Genomic DNA, 23,755 nt, shown 5'->3' with positions numbered 1-23,755 from the left:
GTAAGCATACTCTACTAAGGGTAAGTACTTCTCCCATTGGGATCTTTGATCTACTTCCGTTACATAGGCTTTTAGTAGATCGAGAATAGTTAGGTTAGCTATTTCACTTTGGCCATCAGTTTGTGGATGATAGGCCGAAGAGAAGTTTAGCCTTGTTCCTAAATTCTCAAAGAGACCCTTCCAGAAATTACTGGTCATTCTAGGATCTCTATCCGACACTATGGACATTGGCAAGCCATGGTACTTGAAAATTTGTGAAATGAAGAGGGTTGCCATTTGATGGGCTTTGATAGTCTTTTTGACAGGTATAAAATGAGCTTGTTTACTGAACCTGTCTACTATCGTCCATATTCCCGTATTCCCATGGATAGACTTAGGCAATCCAAAGATAAAATCCATGGATATGCTCTCCCACGGTGAATTAGGGATTGGCAAGGGTTGAAGCAATCCAAGTTGCTTCCCTCTATCAAATTTTGTCTTTTGACATACCATACATTTGGAAACATACTCATGTATGTTCACTTTCATGGTAGGCCAATAGAAATATGTTTCAATTCCCTTTAGGGTAGACTGAATCCCTCTATGCCCCGCATATGGGGGAGCATGAGATTCATACATTACTTTCTCACGTAGTGAGTTAGTAACGCATAGTCTATTGCCATAGAGAAGATAACCATCTTGTAAAGTAAATGGTTCTTCTTTCTTCCCTAATGCAAGGGCTGAAATCACATCTCTAAAATCGGGATCAATAGCATACTCATCTATCATTGAAGATAGATCATTGTGAGTTGCTATGGAAACCGCATTCACTCTCGGTCGTCTTGAGAGTGCATCGGCTACTTGATTATGCTTGCCAGCAATGTGAGCAATATGAAAATGAAATTGCGAAAGGAAATTTTCCCACCTCATTTGTTTGTCGGAGAGCTTGGTCTGCGTCATGAAGTACTTAAGACTTTGGTGATCCGTTCGCAGAATAAAAGGAGTCCCTAATAAATAGTGCTTCCATGAGTCTAAGGCATGTAGAACTGCAAGGAGCTCTTTTTCGTATATGCCTAGAGCTTGCTCAACAGGGTCGAGCCTTCGACTCTCATAGCCTATGGCGTGCCCTTCTTGGAGCAAAACAGCCCCAAGGCAATCACCACAAGCATCACATTGGACCTCAAATGGTTTTGAGAGATCTGGTAGTGTAAGCACAGGTTGAGAGATAAGCTTTTCTTTAAGCTTTTCGAAAGCATTGTTCTCCTTAGCAGACCACGTATACCTAATATTTTTCTTTGTTAGGTCATGTAATGGTCCCGCAATTTGTGAGAACTTTTCTATGAAGCGTCTATAGTATGCACACATACCTATAAAGCTTCTTAGTTCATGAAGATTCCTTGGTTTAGGCCATCCTTTTATTACCTCTAACTTGGATGGATCCATTTGGATTCCATCTTGAGAGATAATGTGACCTAAATATTGAATCTCTTGCAAGAAAAATTCACTTTTCTTTCGATTAACATAAAGTTTATTCTCTCTTAAAACTTGAAATATTACCTGGAGGTGTTGCTTGTGTTCCTCCAATGAATTAGAGTAGATGATAATATCATCAAAGAACACTCCAGTGAAGGTTCGATGAGGCCTGAACAGCTTCTCCATCAAGCGGTTAAATGTGGCTGGTGCATTAGTCAAGCCAAAAGGCATGACAATGTATTCGTAAAGACCAAATGTAGTACGAAATGCGGTCTTTACAATGTCTTGATCAACTATCCTTATTTGATGATAGCCACTTTTTAGGTCAATCCTACTGAAGTAGGTCGATCCTTGTAGCTTATCAAATAGGTCTTCTACCCGTGGAACGGGAAACCTATTCTTGATAGTGATCCTATTTAGTGCTCTATAGTCGACACACATACGATATGTGCCGTCTTTCTTTTGCACTAATAGCACAGGTGAGCAAAATGGAGATGAGCTAGGCCTAACCATGCCCTTCTCAATTAACTCATGCACTTGCCGCATAATCTCCTCTTGTTGAGCTTGAGAAACTCTATAAGGAGGTTTGTTAGGCGGTGAACTTCCTGGAAGAAGTTCAATTGCATGGTCGTCATTACCTCGTTTAGGAGGTAGCTCACAAGGGATGTCGTCAATAAAGACATCTTGAAACCCCTTGAGAAAATTGGATAACTCTAATTCCTTTTGGTTGCTTTTATTTTCTTTTGCTAAAGCATTAGGTTCATTTTGAGAATCTTTAACAAAAATCATGTACACGGAAATAGAGCTCTTTATTGACTTGTTGAAAGCTGGTGTATGTACAATGGGGATGGTGTTACCCATTTCCCTAGCATCTATATACATGTCCTTTTCCCTGAACTTAAAGGAGATTCTCCTTTCAGGAAATTTAACATGGGCAGCCACACGGTCAAACCATGGTGCCCCTAGGATTACATCCTCATGCTTGAGAGGAGAGATAAAGAAATCCTCTTTGTCCACATAGCCTTGGACATGAAGTCTCAATTTCCCGATTAAGGGAGTGACTGAAGCTTCTTGCCCCTTGAAGGCACTGTCTGCGGGTAGGATATCTCCCATCTCGTAGGATTGTATGCCTAGCTTGGTGGCTAACTCCATAGATATAAAATTGTGAGTAGAACCAGGGTCAAAGAGAATAAAAGCATCATGTTCTCTTACCTTTCCCCAAGCATGGCATAGAGGAGATCCTTTGTGATGAGTTTGGTGAATCTCCTCCTCTTGGATTTCAACCAAAGAAGCTCTAGGAGGATCTTGGCGGTTGTTCTTTTGGGGACAAGCGCGGTACGCATGCCCTTGTTCGCCGCACTTGAAACACCGGTTATCTTTACGATAACGCTCAAGCTCTTCAGGAGAGAGTTTATTCTTTCCTTTGTAAACTCCCTTCTCTTTAGCTTTGTTGGGATTGCCCTTAGGAGACTTTTGGACATTGTCCTTCCCCTTAGGCTCATTGGAACTTTTGTTTTCCGGGGGCTTATTATTTCTTTTACCCCCCGTTTGGAAATTGATTCGCGAGGCCACCATAGTATGGTGTATTACCGCCGATATGGTACGTGGCCTTTGGGAGTTGACATACTCCGCCATTTCTTCGGTTAAGCCCGCACAAAATTGTTGCTTTTGCTCTCCAAAATCCAACTTTTTGAAGACAGTGGCTTTGAGTTGTAGGTCCCAAAACTTGTCTACATATTTGTGGATGGATTCATTGGGAGCGAGCTTTAAGCTTCGCCATTCGGTGAGTACTTTGTCTTTGGCATCGGTGGCCAAAAACTGCTTCATAATGGAAGCTCTTAAAGCCTTCCATGTTCGTGGAGCTTCACCGTTGGCTCGTAGGCTAGACCACCATTGTCTGGCGGACTTTTGAAAGTGCATAGCTACATGGCGTAGCTTAGAGGACTCCGTGAAGCCCTCATCTCCAAACGCCGCATCGAATTGCTGGATAAATGCCAAAACTTTGTCTGTAGCACCGAAGGTGCCATCATAGGTAAGGAAAGAGATGCTCTTCCCTCCCTCTTTGAATTTCTTCAGCTTGGACGACCTCTTCCATGCGGCATAGGATTTCCTATGGCCTCTTCTTTTTGATGGTTCAAAAGTTGCACCATCACTTTCTTCAGAAGATGAAGAATTTGAAGAAGATGGAGAAGAGGGTGACCTCTTTCTCGCCTTTTTCTTGTCTTGATCTTTGTCATCTTCACCATAGCTTTCATAAGAGGAAGAGGATGAAGAAGATGGAGAAGAGGGTGTCCTCTTTCTCGCCTTTTTCTTCTCTTGCTTTTTATCATCCCTCTTTGAATTATGGCGTGGAGAAGAGTGTGATGGTCTTCTCCGCTTTGGTGGTGATGGAGAGCGTTTAGCCCGCCGTCTTCGTGGAGCCATCTCCGCCGAGGTGGCGGGAGACTCGCTTCTTTCTCGTTCCTTCGGTGGAGGCTCTTGAGTTCTCCTTTGGGAAGGAGATGCATTATCAAGAAGTAAGTTCTTGAGCCCTTCATATGGATTCTCTTCTTCTTCCCGAATCGGAGAGAGACCTCTTTTGGTAGTCTCACAAGGAGGCTTCCTAGGTGTTCTCTCGTCATGGTGATGAGCTTGGAGAATCCCGTGAGCACGGAGCTGCCGTTGCACTTCACTTTGGAGAGATGGATTGCCCATGGCTTGTTGAAGCCTAGAAACAAGATAATTAACAAGCATTGAAGCATCATTAGTAGCTTGTTCATGAGCAAAATCAAAGTTATCAACATTAATTTCACTCTCTTTAATATTGTCAGCCATTCTAACAATTTTTAGGTGTAAACTTTTTAGGTGTACTTTGGCACTTCAAGCCCTAGTTGCTACTCCTCTTTACCCCTTTAGAAAAAGCACTCAAGCTACTGTACCCGCGGCTCGAATACCATTAATTGCAAGGAATAGAAGAGAGGGTCTTTCGACACCAAAACAGCACCGGCTCCTGTCAAGCTTCTAATAGCTCAATAGTGGTTAAGCCGTAGGCAAGCCCCGTAGGACTCCACTATTAAGACCATAGCTCTCGACGGTGATGCCCCGTTAACTGCACAAAGGCAGGCGCACTGAAAGGCTGAAAAATCCCTATTCTACTTACTCACAGGCAATTAATAATACCAACCATTTGTAGCTAGCTTGAGGACCTCCCTTCTTGAGCAAGAAAAGAGAAACCTTGAGCTCTGATACCAATGTAACATTTAATGGCCTAAAATCTTTTGTGTAGTGGAATTTAGCATGAACATAGTGGGTATTTCATTAGAGTTGATTCCTAATGAGAATTACAAGAGTGCTTGGGTGGAGAGAGCAACAAAAAGCATAACACCTAGTTAGATAGCATCGACAATACTTTCAAAAGAGAGAGTAATTAAACTATTGACAACAGTTGAGGACCGGATTTGCATGGAGCCGGTCCCCCCTCCAAAAGGCTTTGTATTATGGTTTCTCCCATCAAGAGAGACATTGTACAATACAATTCTTTGTGTTCCTTCAAGACTAGCTAGTGCAATGAAGATGGAAGCTTCATACACCAAGCAAAACACTTAATCAAACACAACTTGAATTATCCCCGTTCTCAGACCCAAGACCTCACACACCTTCGAAGATGGTGAGAGCTAGCAGGGTATGAGAGTAGATTGAGAGGAAAAAGAAGTATCTTACGAGAAAGAAGTACATCTCCTCACATAATCACTCATATTAGCATAGCTTAGCTTAGTAATTAGCTTGGTAGAGAAGATGAGCATGCATTGAAGCTTGGCTCTTGGTTGGATTTGCATCCACATGCCAAGAGAGTGTTGATGTAGGCTTCTATCTCACAAGCTTGGAGTAGGTGATGAGCTCTCCATTAAAGCTTGGGAGGAGATAGAGTGTTTTTCCTTCACACATGGTCAAGTGTGAGAGTGTGTGTGTGAATGCCAAGCAAAAATCAGCCCCCTCTCTCTCTTGGGCGAGCCCTAGCTGCTAAGTTAGGCTGGCTTTTGCCTCATTGGACCTCCCCAGGTCAAGCCAATAGGGATTAAGCAGCATAAGTGATAGCCTTCTGACATGTGTCCCCCTTTCCCCTTTTGTGAGAGCTTTAGGTAATTAAATAATTAAACTAAACTCTCATTGGACCCCTTTGCCTCCTGGCCAATAGGAATCAGGCAAGCCATGGGGCTCCTGAATGCTCATTGGACCCCTTGGGAGACTGCCCAATAGTCTTCTAGGACACTTAATTCTTATTGGTTTCTTTTATTAAATGTTTTTAAATTAATTAAACTAGATTTACTCTAGCTTAATTCTCATTGGTCCACTTCAAGGGTCTTCCAATAGGAATTGGGCACACCTTGTGGGCATCTGGCCTAGGGAGCTGACATGTGTCCCTCATTCCCTTTGTGTAAAGGGAGCCTGTGTGTGTGTGTGTGGTTTTCTCTCTCATCCCCTAGCTTTGGGGCTCGCCCCCTCCCATGTAGGGATGCAGAAAGACTTTTTGGGCACACACACTAAGCATCCAATTTTCCCTAAGGTTGACCTTTGGACACAACCTTTGAATTTTGGAACCTTAGCATTTTGGAAGTCTTAATGGGCTGAACCTTAGGGTCTTTTTAGCCCGTTGTTTCACATGGCTCTTTTGCAGATGGCCCCCCCTTTGGATCCCTATTTTCCCTCCTTTGGATCCCTACTGTGGCCGGTCTGCTAACTTAACCAATATTCTAGCTTTTTCTCCCTTGGCACTTCCCCACATTAAATGATCAGTTTAATATGAGAAAATCATTTAGGAGAATTAGATATTGATTATTATGACACAACAATACTAACATGGCTTGGTTTCTCGGCATTCGTATATTCTTGACTTGCGGTTGTGGGGTCTAATTAGAACGGCTAAGTATCAACATTGGCGGTGCATTCTACGGTTACAAACTTTCTTTGGAATCAAGGTATTCTTCTTATTTTTCCTACCACTACACAGTCGCCATGGATTCGAATATCAACATGACTTTTGACTTTGAGCACAATACGCCCGATCCTCACAATGATGGCTTGTGGCCGGATACTCTCACTGAGGGTACCCGCGAAGATACGAGAGGAGATGACGCTTATGAATTTCTCGATATCCAAGAATTTTGAGCACTTCCAGTACGCATATCAGTGATGGAAAAAAATTTTGCATCCCTAAATGAAAATGTCACTAAATTATCCACTTTAGTGATACCGTTTATGCAACAGCAGGCCAAGGGTCCTATCGACTCACATATGCATGAGCACGTAGCCGATCAAGGGCAAGGACCTTCTGGTCATGGACAAGGTCCATCTCCGGATTCTCTGCACTCGCTCACTGCGAATGAGGTGGATGAGTTGTTGAAAAATACAAAGCCACCAACTTTTAAGGGAGAGGACCGAGACCACAATAAGGATGCACTGAATATCTTTCTCAACAAGTGGAATGGAATTCACGCCTTACGGTGTACTTCGGATGCAGTCAAAGCACTGTAGACAAGTTTGACTCTGGAAGGTAAAGGTCTATAAATGGTGGATGTCTCTCAAGGAGAAGAATATCATACCACAGAGTTGGACAACCTTTGAGGCTATGTTTAGAAAAGAGTTTCTGTCCACGAATGAACCATATAGAAATTGGACGGCTTGGGACACATGTTCCATGTGCCAACACTCATCATTGCTTGAATATATCTCGCACTATTGGGATGTTATCCTCAAGTTGGAAGGGCTAGATACCTTTCAACAAGTACGTGGGTTTATCCGTGGTGTGACTCCAGAGCTTAAGAAGCACATCAAGACTCACGACCCTAAAACACTTGAGGAGGCCATAGTGAAATTCCACATTCATGATGATCCAGATGAAAAGAAATCACATAGTACTCACGTGCCTACTAATACACATGGTAATACATGCACCCAACATGGACACAATAAGAGAAAATTTATAGTAGCCAATTCTGAAGCAGCTAAAAAAACCAAGGGGTCTCGAGCGCCTCTCTCACCTGAGGAATTTGAGAAGGCTAAAAAAGAGAAGTTATGATTTTAATGCTTGGGAAGTGGCATTAGGAGAAAGTTGGACTCACTTTTGGGCCTTTTAGTTCTAGAGAGAGAGTGGCGCTCGACCAATGAGGAAGAGGCTAACGTTACGTTAAAAATCGATATTTTGGAGTCAAGCTCTTTTTAAAAAAAGGGAGGAAATTTTATTTTGGTTCATCAAATTGCACAATTTCATGCTTTCAAGGCATAAATGCCGTAAGTCGTACTAACTATGTACCGAGGAATTTCAGAACTTTCATTGAAGACTCTATCTAGTACTTTGTTCCCGCCCAAATATGACTTTGAGTAGCTCTACTTCCCTCTCAAAAATTCTTCCCTTTTTTATATTTGCGCTAACCTTTCTGTGTATTCATTCTACTGCACACCATGTCTACTTCTCGAAGGCCTAGCACTACCATTGACTCTATTAGCATTTTTAACAGTTATACTACAGACGATCAAGCATGGATTCCATCTCGTATAACTATCGGAAGTTGGGTTCTACTGCAAACTAGGAGGAGGACGAGGAGGCAACGCAATGATTTCGTGGAGGCTTTCAAGGGTCAAGTTAAAGAGTTTAAAGTGTGTGCACAAAGCAAGCGGGTGAAAGAGGTCCTCATACAACATGCTTTCCAGCATGCAGACTTAAGGTTGCAAACATCTCCTCCAAGTTTTCCAAGGCATCGACCCAACTGTAAGTTATTTTAGCATCTTGCTTAGTGCATGATTATATTCAAATATTAAGTGGTGGATATCATCTTTGGTATGTTTCAGATATTTATCCATCGAATAGGACAGATTGGCAACCAGTTGAGAGGATAGTTGGGATTTTTGATGCTTTCCATGCATTTATTGGTGAGAAAATGTACCGAGGAAGACAACACAAGGAACTTGCAGATAATGGAATTTTCTTTTATGATATGTCATATGTGGAACCGAGAACTTCCATTGGTTGGGGTCGTGTAGCTCCTTTGTCACTTCCATCCTTTGACAGCAAGGATTGGTCCTTGCCTACTTCGCAAACTAGTGAAAGCTTCAGAAATAATTTGTTTCAGGATATACAAAAGTCCCTCAAGTATTCAATTGCCACAAAAATAGTTCGGCTCGCAGTATTTATGCCTCTTGAAGTGTTTGCACATTTTTTCTTCGATGAGCAAATAAGAACTACCGCAACAATGTTCATTTGCAAGTCTGAGAGCTGTTTGGACTTTTTAGATGATAACTGGGATAGGAAACAATCACAGAACAAAATCTGTATTTTGCAAAAGAAATCCATAATTTGCAAGTTCATTATAAGCTCTCAAAATTTCTTAGTATCGTTTTACTATATTAGATATCATCTTCTTAGTCGGCAGCTTATTCCACTCGACTAAGATACAGAGAACAGCCTTGAGAACAAACCTTTATCAATGGAGCTCTATTTTCGAGACAGCCTACTTACTGTGATGGAGACAATGTCAAGCACAACTCTGGCACAGCTCAAGATAGATCTTACATGTGAAGAACTTCCACTTTTGCCAGAATTGTATGCATTCAGTCTCAATAATAGAAAGGTGCTTACTAAATCAATAAATTTTGATTGTCTTTAATACACTATGACTGAATCTAACTTTTTCTTCTTTTCAGATTCCAAGGCGCAAGGAGAAAACAACATTGTGCAAGGAGTCCATAACAAATACACTTCACTTAATTGCTTCCACCGGAAGCTAGGTCACATACCTTGTGCACGCAAAGAGCTTTGATGCCATGCAAACCATGATGTACTCTTCAAAATGACTAATGCAGAGATATTTTTTGGCGGTCAAACAATGTTTCAAAAATGTACATTTTCAATGTTTCAAAACTTTACATATTGTGTTGTTTCTGTCAAGAGTAATTTGCTCCCTTTCCCAGCTACTGTCCTCTCCCCCGGTTTGTGCCACTCGTCTCTTGCCCTCTGCTCCGGTTGCTCCCCTACCCTCTGCTCCGGTTGCTGCTACCTCTGCCTCTGGGGACGCTGGTCTCGGGTATCCTTTCGCGTCGCTCGAAATCATGGGCCTCTTCCATGGCTTCCCATGCTTCTTGCACCTGTGAAGCTTCCCGCTGTTCTTGCTCTTGCCGTCGACGTGCAGCCCATTCCTCTACTTCTGCAGCGTCCGCATAATATTGGTGTATTGCTTCTTGCATATTTCGAACTTCTTCTTGAGTCTGATTGTGGCGTTGGGTCATTTCGTTAATGCGAGCCTCTTCAAACTCGTCAACTCTCGCCGCTTTCTCTCTTGTGCGTCTGTTTACCGAGATTATAATATGCTGGATGTCCATTACAGAAAAATGTCGCACATCGTTGTTGGTGTAGTTATGTAGTCGAAGTTCCTGTAGAAGTGTGATACAAACATTTGTTGCTTCATACATATGTTGCAGCAAACAATAAAATAGCAGATTACTTACGTTCGGTATATCCATAATTTGACTGATGAGCAACACGAAATTTAAACAGGTTAGCCAGCCACAGCTATAGTCATCAGTCTGCGTGGGCACGGTGACCCCTTCGTGCTTGACTACATTTCCTAGATCATGTTCTAACAAAAGATGCTCTACACAACATACAAGTTTTTTCGTGGCACTACATACATAACCACTTGAGTCAGCAACACATTCCAAAGAGACACTTCACTGCTTTCCAAATGTACCCAAATAGACCTTACGTTTTTACACGACCGTGAAACGCCCTGCTTTGCTCAGAGTTTGCGTAGTAAACAATCTTAGCTTCCATGTCAAATAACATCAGACTCCAATGATCACTACAAAGACACCATCAAAGATGAGGAGAGATTCGCAATGCAAGATGTTTTTTACAAGCCAAGAGTATACTCACGATTGATTGTACGTAGTGAGCATAAAGCGCGCTAGATCAAAGTTGACTCTGCTAAACCAGTTCATCAGACTCAAAAAGGAAACTGAGTTGTTCTGCAGATAAGGCGATATCAGCGGATCTATTACGTATACTTTCTCTTGAACCTCAGGGGGCAGAAGCGAGACAGCGTGGCTAACATGAACAAATGGCAAAGATTAGACTTGAACACCAAGTGAGTCAATACCGAGCGAGTGGGGCAGCTATCGAATTCCATACGCCACTGATTCGCTTGGTATTGACCATTGTCTTGGCTGAAATGAAGAACTTGACGACTACCTTAAAGACATGGGTCAATACCGAGCGAGTCAGCGGCGGATTCCAATTCCATAAACAACTGACACGCTTGGTATTGACCCATGTCTTTAAGGTAGTGAACCATTATAAAGAAAAACTTGGCAACTGCCACAGAGACATGGGTCAATACCGAGCGAGTAGTACCAAAATTAAATTTCATTACCCACTGTCTCGCTTGGTATTGACCCATCTCTCGATAGAGACCCATTTAATGAGCATAAGAATTAAAGAGCATGAGAATTACCACAAAGCAACATTGACAACCTCATTTGTTGCGAGCGAGTCGGTGAAATTGCGCATGCACATGAAGTCTACATTATCGAGGTTGGTAATGCAGGCCTCCTCTGACCTTGCAGGCAGCTGTATGTGCGCATGCAGAGGTGCTGAGCTCAACAAAATTCTCAACTCCTCTTCATTCTCCTCGTTGATTTGCTCTAAAATAATTGACTCAGCCGATACGTTGGATGTGCCTTTTGATGCAGAGCCTTGTCCTTCCCTTTCTTGAGCTGGCTCCCTGGCTGCCTGAGGCTCCTCCCTAACAGCCTCCCTAACAGCCTCAGGCTCCGGATCAATTTCCTTCAATATTGGTTTCTCCATAGATGCTTCAGGCTCCACTCTGACCTGCTCTTGTCCCTCATCATCCACGATGGGCTGCGGATCCTCCATGACTTGCTCATTTTGGTGTCTAGCTGGATCCTCGATAACTGTCTGTGTTTCTTCCATGACTGCCTTGGGGTCCACTCTGGCTTGCTCTTGGCCCTCTGCGGCTATCTCAGCCTGCCCATCTGTGTTGTTTCTCTCGACCTGTTGTGAGCGGGATGGAAACACACAGAACGCCTCTATAACAACCCGACACACACTCTTGGGAAGTTACACACACACTATGGGGCACCACTCGGCTTACACAACACACCTGGCTGAGACAGGGAACACACCTCTGGAGTGAGAGGAGAGAGACTATCCACTTGCCCACTCCACACAAACACACACACACACACACACACACCCAAAAAACTCAGCTCAAAAGAGGAGAATTTTTGATGTTTAGATACAAATGAGCTTGGGCCAACACCAATGGGGCAAACAGCTCACACAATATGGGTAAAATATGCCAGATACAATCACAAATTAGAGAAGAAGCTTCATTCATAGGAGAAACTTACACAGCCAAAACAACAAAAAAACAATGAGTAATTTGGCAAAATGGACAGCGCCATCGCGTCCGGAACGGCCCAAAATCCCAGTCTACAATGTCAAAGTGCTCAAATCCGACCTCGGATGAGCAGTTTACGGCCAACACACGCTCCAAAATGAGCAAAAACACAATTGCGGCTGTTCCTCCTCTCTTCTCCACGTTTTTTCTGGTCTTCTCTCTAGTTTTTCAGTTCCCACACTTAGCTTTATTAGTTGGGCACCCTTGGCCTTTTAGATGACCTCAAACGGACCCCGAACAAGCCAAAAACTGACCTCGCAGTGCATAGCTGTCACCTTTTTGCATCATCCGTACACCTGGCACTCAACTTTTTCCAATAATGCATCCCGCCACCACGTGAAGTGGCCCCAAAAAGATGGTCCTCATGATGAACTTTCTGCATAATTATCATAAGAAAAAACCCACGTTGTGTCCATCCTCATCCGGGTGCAAATATTGACCCCGTTCGCCCTCCTGACGCCACTAGATGCCATCTGACTGCTTACCTCATGTCGTCGGCCTGCGGATAGCTTCCTCGAGAAGTTTTAAACGCTACCAACTCCTCATTATTGTAGAAAAAACACACTGGTACTGGTAACGATGAAAATCGATGCACTATGTACATGCTGCCCTACCTGTACACATGTGGGCCCCACGTAACCACCTGGCTCTGGCAAATGGGCAATCCTTTATTTGATGCACCATGCATGGGTATGAACATATACGCAATCCCTTGCTCCAAAAAACTCCTGACATAATTTGCCCACCCCCTAGCCTGCTAGAGCATTCATGCTCAGCAGCAGCACTAGTAGATGCTCATTCCACCTCGATCAAAAGGCCAAAGACATATCGTCTGATTCACAAGAAGCATCATAACACCACACCTACATTTGTCAACAATCAACCAAAATGCACCATAGGCATATCCAACTAACACCTCCGCCCTGTCTGGAGTTCCAAAAGCATAAATTTTGCATGCCACATTCAACCCAACCGATTGAGACAACTCAAGTGACTCATCACTTGGCATCCTGGCTTCACCAGCCATAGCAACAACCTGCAAATCATGCACCCAAGTAGCTAAAATCATTGTGTGAAGGTAAAGTTGTTGATATCCAAAGCACAAAAGTATCACCGCAACACACATATCCCTAGCATAGGCATCCACATAGCTGAGATTGGACTCATATATGCCAAACCCCTTCTCATCATCATAAGCATACTCATCATCACACATCACTTTATCCACATCATAATCATGGCTAGCACCACTATCCATAGCTTCTAGCATGGGTTCATCAGTCTCCAAGAATACAGATCCCTGCTCTAAACCACAATCATGCTCATAAATCGGTTCAATCACTGCACATACATCAAAATATGGCTTCAAAACAGGCTCCACATCCAACAAATCCACAAAATGGCTCTCAACCTTGCCCTCTTCCCTAATTTCCAAGGAACTAGTATCCAAAGATACGTGCTCATCATCAATAACCTCAACCTCACACTCACACCTAGAATCACAAGGTACACAAGTTGTCATGCCAAGGGTAGGACTAGACGGGCATGGCCCGGGAAATGTGCCGGACACACGGGAGTAATGTCATGCCAAGGGTAGGACTAAACGGGCACGACCTGGGCAATGTGCCGGACACACATGCAGTAAAGGGGTCTATATATAGAAGAGGGCCACGGGCCTGGCCAAGGGTCTATATATAGGATGGTTGGGAGGTTATTCGCATGTCGGTCTACCCGCTGGCATGACACAAGTAGCCAATGCATCCTCTTCAAGACTTGTCAATCCTGTATCCAAAGCATTACTCACCTCTTTAGGCTCTTCTATAAACCTGTCAACCTGCAAGACCTCTTTACGCTTCACAATAGACCTTGGGAAGAAACGAGAAACATCATAGGATAGGCTACTTTTCACCTGCTTAGGCTTAACTTCATCTTCCATGCCAAATCCATCTTGCACATGCATACGTGTACTGATACCATGTTCCTCAAGACACTTAAACTTCCATTCCTTGTGCCTTGCAATGCATACTGCATCTTCAAAAGACTCGGGCCTCTTCAACTCAACCTCGAACCGCAACCAAGGTGACAAACCATCAACAAAAGAACTTTTCTTCAATGAACAAGGGGGTGTCTCATCCTTAAGAGCAACACACCAACGAGTCCATAAATCTGTAAAACCTTGTACATAGGCATCAACACCTTGACAAGAACCTTGCTTAAGAGCATTGAGCTCATTCCATACTGCATTTGCATCTTCAAAAACCTGGAAACGCTCTAAAAAAGCTTCTATAAACTTGTCAAGACTCAAACCATAAGAAGAATCCACTGCTTCTTTAGCTTCCAAATCCATGAACCAAACACGGGCCTCATCTTTCAAAAGCAATCTAAATAGCCTCAAAATCTTCTCCTCATCACACATATTGTTACTTATGCATGCCACCTCGACTTGCTCCAGAAAGTCTTCCGCATCTTCACCACTTCTTCCATGAAATTCCGAATAAGAGAAAGCCATGGCTACCCAAGTTACAATGCTTTGAGAACCCCTTCGAACACACGTGCAAGAACCCCAGACTTTTGACTGACTCGATTCCCAGAAACTTCAATAGAGCTCAACTTCAAATAAGGACAAACACATGCACATCAAATGAGTTTTCATAGTTGATCATTGGAATTACAACAGGTAAAGGACATTCCAGTATCTCCCTTAATCTTCTTGGCCCGAACATAAAGACTATGCGCTGCTGGAAAAAAATCTTCCTGAACACATGAACATTTATCTGGATTCTCTGAGTTAAATGAAAAGGAGTGAATTGAGGGCCATTTTGATCATCCATTAAAGTCAACCATGCAGCTCCCAAGAAAGCACACCTGTCTTATCCTCTGATTTTGCCAAAATTTCAGCAGCATAACAGCATAAATGGCTCAAAAGACCAAAAAACCAGCCATCACAACTCGGAAAAATTTTGGCAGAGTTTCCCCAGAAGTAGAGCAGTAGGAACCCAAAATATAGACTGTATATGTATGCATAACTTGTCAACAATAGAACTCGAGCATCAAACAGGAATCACTAATACATAGCCTATGGCGAGGTCACGAAAAGGGTGCTCCAGCTACCTGTATCACCGAAAGGATCTCCACATTTGAGAATCCCCCAGCTCAATAAAACCTCACGCTATCGACCCTCACACGAAGGCTAATGCAAATCGCGTATAGTCAAGTCTCAGAAATGACTATCTTCCAGACCAAGTCTCAGAAATGGCTGGGACTGCCAAATAAAACCATATATGGATCCACAAAGGCGTACCATGGCAGTTTCCACAAGTAACGTACAATCCAACAGACAATGCACTCAAACAGGCTCCAAGTGATGCATACTCACAACAACTGCAAGTGACACCAATGCTAGTATATCACTGTACTCCAGCTACCTGTACCTGTGTGAATCACTTGTACCTATACCTGTCCCTGTAACCTGTAACCTATAATCTGCAACCTGCAACCTGTAATCCCGAATCTCGAAGCTCGAAGCTCGAAGCTCGAAGCAGAAGGTACTCGAAGAAGATCCTCCATGGGGGCGCCAAAAGAATGTGAGCGGGATGGAAACACACAGAACACCTCTATAACAACCCGACACACACTCTTGGGAAGATACAAACACACACACACTATGGGGCAGCACTCGACTTACACAACACACCTGGCCGAGACACGGAACACACCTCTGGAGTGAGAGGAGAGAGACTATTCACTTGCCCACTCCACACAAACACACACACACACACACACACACGCACACACACACATACACACACACACACACACACAAAACTCAGCTCAAAAGAGGAGAAATTCTGATGTTTAGATACAAATGAGCTTGGGCCAACACCAATGGGGCAAACAGCTCACACAATATGGGTAAAATATGCCAGATACAATCACAAATTGGAGAAGAAGCTTCATTCATAGGAGAAACTTACATAGCCAAAACAACAGAAAAACAATGAGTAATTTGGCAAAATGGACAGCACCATCGTGTCCAGAACGGCCCAAAACTCCAGTCTACAATGTCAAAGTGCTCAAATCCGACCTCGGATGAGCAGTTTACGGCCAAAACAGGCTCCAAAATGAGCAAAAACACAATTGCGGCTGTTCCTCCTCTCTTCTCCACGTTTTTTCTGGTCTTCTCTCTAGTTTTTCAGTTCCCACACTTATCTTTATTAGTTGGGCACCCTTGGCCTTTTAGATGACCTCAAACGGACCCCGAACAAGCCAAAAACTGACCTCGCAGTGCATAGCTGTCACCTTTTTGCATCATCCGCACACCTGGCACTCAACTTTTTCCAATAATGCATCCCGCCACCACGTGAAGTGGCCCCAAAAAGATGGTCCTCATGATGACCTTTCTGCATAATTATCATAAGAAAAAACCCACGTTGTGTCCATCCTCATCCGCGTGCAAATATTGACCCCATTCGCCCTCCTGACGCCACTAGATGCCATCTGACGCACCTGCTTACCTCATGTCGTCGGCCCGCGGATAGCTTCCTCGAGAAGTTTTACGCGCTACCAACTCCTCATTATTGTAGAAAAAACACACTGGTACTGGTAACGATGAAAATCGATGCACTATGTACATGCTGCCCTACCTGTACACATGTGGGCCCCACGTAACCACCTGGCTCTGGAAAATGGGCAATCCTTTATTTGATGCACCATGCATGGGTATGAACATATGCGCAATCCCTTGCTCCAAAAAACTCCTGACACCGTGATCGGGTCCTTCTGCTGTTTGTTTCAGCCCTAGACGGCTCTGTCTGTCGTGCACGAGGATGGAGAGGGGGGATGTTGAGAATATTCATGGTTTTACTATCCCGGATTGGTACTGGCTGAAGCAGCCCATCGTAGCGGAAACAAAGCCTACGAAGAGTATCAAAATCCCGCGGCATGATAGTGACCCAGTGTGCATGGGAAACCAGGATATATCCATTGCTGAAGAATTCCACGAGGTAGTCCTCAGAAATTTCTTGAAGGCAGAGGAGTGCACTGCTGGCCCATCGCATGCCGACTCTCCACTGCTCGCAAATCTCCCGCACTACTCGCTGGAAAGGGAGACGTGGAATAGCAGGTTGAACGTGTCGTTCTATCCTGCGCAGCTCTTGCAGTACACCTCTGTGCGCCTCATATCGGCGTCTTCTTGCTTGAGCATTCAAAGATTCACCTGTTGCCCTCCTAGCGCAGCCTTAACACGAGGCATCTCTACAAATACAATAACACCAAAAGACAATTCATTTGTCAGCACAAGGGACTTCAGATTTAAGGAAAGGTCAGTACCAAGCAAAAAGATGGATAGGAAAGAGTTGCCTTGCCTTATTCGCTCGGTAGTGACCTCAGAAAATAGTAATGGTAGACATGACCTATATGTTCAAAGGTCACTACCGAGTGAATAGGTGCATAGGAAAGAGTTTGCCTTGTCTTATTCGCTCGGTAGTGACTTCAAAAATAGTAATAGCAGATATCACTTACATTTTCTGAGATCACTACCAGGCGAACAGGTTTGCAGCCCCTGCAAAAAAATACCTTATTCGCTGGGTGGTGACCTCAGAAAAGTGTACAAGCAAGCGAACAGGTTTGCATCCGCTGATACAAAATAGCAATGTGAAGGAGATCTTAAATCGATGCGGTTCTAACTATCATGTCGTTCCCTCCGATCACCTCCCCTAATATCGGGAGGATGATACCATTGATTCTCTGCCCCACGTCCACCTCTCATGAAACCTCATGCCCAGGCTCTGCTTTTTAGGCTTGTCTGAAAGTCTATTTAAGAAGCAGTTGTTTCAGAACCTCCCTCAGGGTTTCGCAGAACAACTAAAAGAAGCTTAGGATAGTGGCGATGTCTTTCCGAGGTATACTCCCGCAGCACCAGCAACACCGCATCCGGGCCCTCCTCATGAGGTCCCCCCTTGGCCCTCCCTCGATGTTACCTTTAATGTTCTCGACCGACACAGCTCGGGAGTGGCTGCTGTCAACACGGGAGTCAATTCTCGAGGTAAGTTGCTGGTAATTCTTTGCTTTCTGCTCCCAATTTCCAAGCTCCTAGTTTGAAGAGCTTACTTGCTAAATGCTCTGTGCAGGATGCTAGCCTGAAGCTGCAGCAAATGCTGATCGTCAGGCAGAGGGTCTCAATCCTTAAAAACTCTCTGGAAGCAAGAAGGCCTGAAGACATGCAGCGATTGCTTGCCGAGAATGGCTCTATGGAGGCAATCATTAATTGGCTTCAAGAAATGAAGGATGAAGTGCTTGAGCTAGCCAATAAATATGAGGAAGCCATTAACTTTGCAAACATGCTTTGCCAAGAGATAAGCTGGCTGTGAACCCTAAATCCCTAAATCCCTAAACCCCCCGGAAATTAATAGGCCACTCTTTGTAAAGTCTGAAGTGTTTTCTATGTCAAACCCGGTGTTCAGTTGTAATGTTGTTTCTTTCTTATAAAATCAAAAGGCGTATTTTGCAAAAGAAAGCCCTAAATCCGCAACAAGCAGGGGTTACCTTCCCCTTATTTGCTCAGTATTGACCTCTGTACTAGCAGACATCACTTAAATTTTCTTTTGGTCAGTACCAAGCGAATAGGACCCTTCGGACTAGGTGACCTTACCTATTCGCTTGGTACTGACCAATTACAACAAATTAAAGCGCACGGGACCGAAATCAAAAGGCATATTTGGCAAAGGAAAACCCTAAATCCGTAATAAACAGGGGTTACCTTCCCCTTATTTGCTTAGTATGGACCTCTGTACTAGCATACATCACTTAATTTTTGTTTTGGTCAGTACCAAGCGAATAGGACACTTTGAACTAAGCGACCTTACCTTATTCGCTTGGTACTGACCAACTACACAAAATACAAGTGCGTAGAAGGGTAGTAAGTAGCATACCTCTTCACTGTGTGTAGAGTTCCGCGTCGCTGAAGCACTACAGAACAAGAGTAAGAGAAGGAGGATGCGCGAGAGTAAAAGGTGATGGAGTTTGCTTACCGCGTAGCGTCGATGGGGGTAGAGTTAATTAGAATGATGCGTAGTAGAGAACGCGAAAAGAGGCAGAATAGTTGACACTTGAGATGTTTGGTGGGGGTAATGCCTCAACTTAGAATTCTTACCTCGGGGAGGGTGACAAATTCACTTATGCACGAGATTGCGGTTGGTAAATCGTACTGCATGGGAATCCGAGACCATTTAATACTGGTTGTCCTTGAGAGCGCAACCCACGTGCCTTTTTGAGTGACCGTTGGGGGTCAGACAGACGCCAATCGCCCTTGCAGTCGCCATCTCCATCTCCATCTCCATCTCGCACCTTCTGCCTGGCCAGCTCTCGTACCTTTGCCTTTTCTGCGCCCTTCCCATTGGCCAGCTCTCGTGATCCTGCGTTTAGAGTCAGACACCGATCGCCCTTGCATTCGCCATCGCCTTTTCCTTTTCTGCGCCTTTCCCCTTGGCCAGCTCTCGTGATCCTGCATTTAGAGTCAGACGCCGTTCGCCCTTGCATTCGCCATCGCCTTTGCATTTTTTGCGCTCTTCCCCTTGCCCAACTCTCGTGATCCTGCGTTGAGTGACCTCCACTGGGTTGAGTCATTTGCTTCCGCGTCACCATCGCCATCGCCCCCCTACTGGTTCTTGTTGTCGGTGGCCTACATCACCATCCAACTCGGCGCCATTGGATATTGCAGAGACAGGTTCTTTCTCCCTGCCTCTCCCCTTCCTGTGTGTTGTTAACTGTGTGCGCACCGAAGCCACTGCGTTAGGGTAAAAACGCATGCATGGTTGGAATAATTACTCATTATGTGACCATATCGCATTCATGGTTGGAATAATTACTCCTTATGTGACCTATAAATCTATCACTGATAACATAATATGCTCTGTTCTTATCCACCTGTTCCGAATGCCACAAGACAGAACCAAGCGAATAGGACCCTTTGGAGATTCTTGGGGGCCCTAATCGCTTGGTACTGACTCAACTAACGTCACCACTTACGACATTAACGCACGGGACATAACCCGTCGATATGACTTTAGCGCACGGGACATAACCAAGTGAATAGAGTTCTTCGGAAATTCTTGGGAGCCCTACTCGCTTGGTTCTGACTCAACTAACATCAACTCTTATGACTGTAGCACACGAGACAGAACCAAGCGAAGAGGGTCCTTCGGAAATTCTTGGGGACCCTACTCGCTTGGTTCTGACTCAACTAATGTCACCTCTTATGACATGAGCGCACGGGGCCGAACCAGGCAAAATAGGACATTGAGGGGTACTCGAGGCCCAACATTCGCTTTGTTATGACACCAAATAGTTTTGGCTTGCTTTTTCTTTCAGTCATGGGGATCATAGTCCTGGAGACAGACGTGAGCGAGGATACATGTGAAGAAAAACTATTCACATTCTTATATAACGCCCGAGCTCATCACCGTGCACCAGAACTATTAGGAATGTTCAATGCATAGTTTTCTATATAGAGGATTATAGATTGCTCCTTTGAGTACCTACAAAACCATTTTCAGCAGTATGAGGAAGTCACTTGTGACAATTCCATGACAGTTGATGGCATGCGATATGTACACCCTGCCGACCTTGACCCTGACAAGAGTGCTTCAAGGAGACTGAATCGCTGTCTTGAAAAGTGTCCCTCCAATGCATTGCTTGTACAAGACAGGTGTATGAAGCACTTAAAAAAAATTTCGCTTATTGGAATTCTACCATGGGTTTGTCTGTTACTTATACTTGCAGACGGATGGCGAGTCAGAGACTTCGCAGTCAACAACCTTTGGTAGTTGTCCATTGGCGCCGGAGAAACAGGTAGAGGATGTGGAGGTGCAATTCAATCCAGAAGAAGAGCGGGAAGAGGTACTAAAGGAAACCTTTGATGCGGGCTTAACTCTTGTTTCTCTTGCGGATGCAGCAATAGGGTGTAGGCAAGAAAGCCCAAGTATGGAAGCGACTTTGCCTCTCAATTGTGCTCCCAGCTTTGCTATGGCGGGCGGCACCCACTATATTATGCTCACAGATATCATGCATGAGCTCAATATACGGGAGGACTACTGCCTAGCGGCAATTGCAAATTTTTGTGAGGCAGACATGGGGTTTGTGGATGATGATGCAGTGGACCAATATCTTATTGCTGACACAGTTGTCCGCGACTCACAGTTCACTTCAGGGTCGCAACTGATTAAAGATACGTTCAATGAGGCGAAGTCCGGAGAGGCCGATTTGCCAACAGATGAGCAGTTTGAATTGACAACAAAACAACTCGGCTTGGAAAACATGGGTAGACATGTGGCACTCGAAGATCATGTAATGAATAGTCAGTCTATTCACTTATGGGGGAGGTCGATGCTGGAAATGGACGAGAATCAGATGGTAACTTTTGTCGAGCATTCAGATAGTATTAGAGATGGCCGAGTGATAAAATATCATGAACATTTTTTTTTGCTGCCAGGTGCTAGTGTATGACGATAGTTTCCTTAGAAGAGCAGGAGGCTCATGCGAAGGGCTTGTCACTGGAGTCCAAGGCAAGGATGCAGCGTTGTCTCACTACATCAGGCGTTTCAACCACAAAAAGGTTTGTAGAAACAATTCAAGTAAATGACAATTCTACTCATCTCACTTACGGCTAATAAATTGATTGCAATTATTATTGAGATCATAATATACCACAAGGAATATTCCGATGACAATGCAAAGTTCCCTCTGTTTGCAATGAAAGCTATTACAAGATTGTGTGGTGGGCATCCCCTCCCACTAAACACAGAAAGAGTAATTCTGATTGAAAAATAGTTTGCTCTACGTGTATTTGGCATTGGGTATGGTTGCCAGGCACTCAGAGCCCCATATTTCATGTCCTACACAGCTCAGGCTCGGGCTGCAGGGGTTGAAGAGCCAAAAAGCTCAGATCCATACAATAAGCGGCCGTTTTTGAGGGAAAGAAGACGCATGATGCCCGTAGGGATGCTGCCATCATCAGAGGAACGAGTTCGTCTACAGAGCTTGCACATCGAAGAGGTACAAAGTGAGGAGGAAGGAGGTGCATCGAAGAGGATAAAAATGACGGGCTCAGGTCCATCTTCTCCCACTCCTGACTCGTGACCGGCGCCACCTCGCATGGCACTCCGCCGCATTTGAAGCTCCCCAAGCCATCTGTTTCTTCTCTTTGCGGATGTGTTGTAAAGACCGTGTAATTTCTGAACTCTTAAGAAGTTCCTTCTGCCTTGCTCTATGAATTAGTCGTCTATAAGTCCATTGGTGTAACTCTAATAGTCTATTGGCCTTTTCTTTTCCTCCCCCATGCCGAGTGTGCTTAAAATAACCTGTTCTTGCCATGTAGTGGGTTTTTCCATGCCTTGTCTGGACCATATTGATAGTGAGCCGTATGTCTTGGCAAAATATGGACCATGGTTGAACAGTATGTGCTGCATTGAAATAAAACAAAACGGTCAATTGAGTACAATTTAAAATTTTGTTTTGTATACGTAGAATGCCAACCTACCATGTAATGTGTGATATGTTGCCCACCCCACCCTGTAAGGTAAGCCTTTTTCCAATCCGGCAAGGCTGCTTGAAATGATGTGAGCTTACTTTGGTCCCAAGAATGTTGCTCAAGGTAGTGGAAAATTTTATCTAGTGATTTCCACACATTCGCTTTGTGATTCTAGATTGCCCCACCACCAGCATTGTCTTTAACCACTTTATGTAACTGTTTCCATTTGTTGAACAGGATTCTCCTTTCTTCTCTGTCTGAATCTTTGAGGCTAAACCCAAGAAACCTTCTTGCCTTCACTCCGCCTATCGATGCTTTCCTCGGTACCTTGTACCTACTTTGAGACATCTTAGGGTCCTCTTCGATTTTGACATTGCCTCCATGCAAACCAATGTCTGAGAGCACTCCCTCTAATGCTTTGATCACTCTTTTCGACTCACTCTCTGGATTTAATGTGCATGCAAAACATATGTACAAATGAACCACCTTTTCAATTATTCGACAGAGTGCATGAAGTGTACAGACGTGAACTCTACTCAGAGGAATATCAAGCACTGGTTTAAAAGTTTTATCTTAAAGATGTCTGTTGGGAGCTCTAATCCATTGCACACTCTCAAGTGATTGTGCATCAGCCATGCAATATAAGCATGGATTTGCCACAGCTGCTCCGTGTGTTATGTTGTACATACACTTAAGAGTCTTTAAGTCACCTGCCATGTGCCATTCCACTGTGTAGTCGCCAAATCCTTCCACTGAAAGAACGGCTCCGTTTCTTTGTTCACTGATGATAGAAGGAATTTGGGTTTGACTAAAAACCCAATCGAGGATTTCAAAATTTTCCTTATTAACCTGCAGTGAAAAATGAAAACACAAAATCAACAACCAAATAATCAATATTTTTGTTATCTGAGATTGAACGAAGTATACCTGAAATGATCCTAGAGATAGAATGTTGTTTTCTGATTGCACACTGAAGTATCGTGGATCCTCTTTCATTATTGATGGATCCAGAGCTCTGTTCATGAGGGTAATGGTGACTCTCTCCAACTTCTTGTTCTTCAAGACCTCGCACTCGTCGAGCTTTAAAACAAACTTGAGAACCCCACCGCACTCGTCTCGACTGATGTCAAAGAAGTGAACTGCATACATTTGCAATGCTTCAAGATCAACGAAGAGGTTGTTGTGCTCGTTAAACTGTACCTCTCTGCCACCCTTGCCTAAGAACATTGCTTCAATATGGAATGGTGACCCAAGTTTCTCAAAAACCTCATTGTTTACGTGCCGGCGAGCAGCCTTTACATGTGATGGCTTTGGCAGCAATGATCCT

The sequence above is a fragment of the Adiantum capillus-veneris genome, chromosome 20 (assembly GCF_014529385.1).
Source record: "Adiantum capillus-veneris isolate H3 chromosome 20, ASM1452938v2, whole genome shotgun sequence".
NCBI classification, from domain to species: domain Eukaryota; kingdom Viridiplantae; phylum Streptophyta; class Polypodiopsida; order Polypodiales; family Pteridaceae; genus Adiantum; species Adiantum capillus-veneris.
This window is presented reverse-complemented; position numbering follows the sequence as displayed.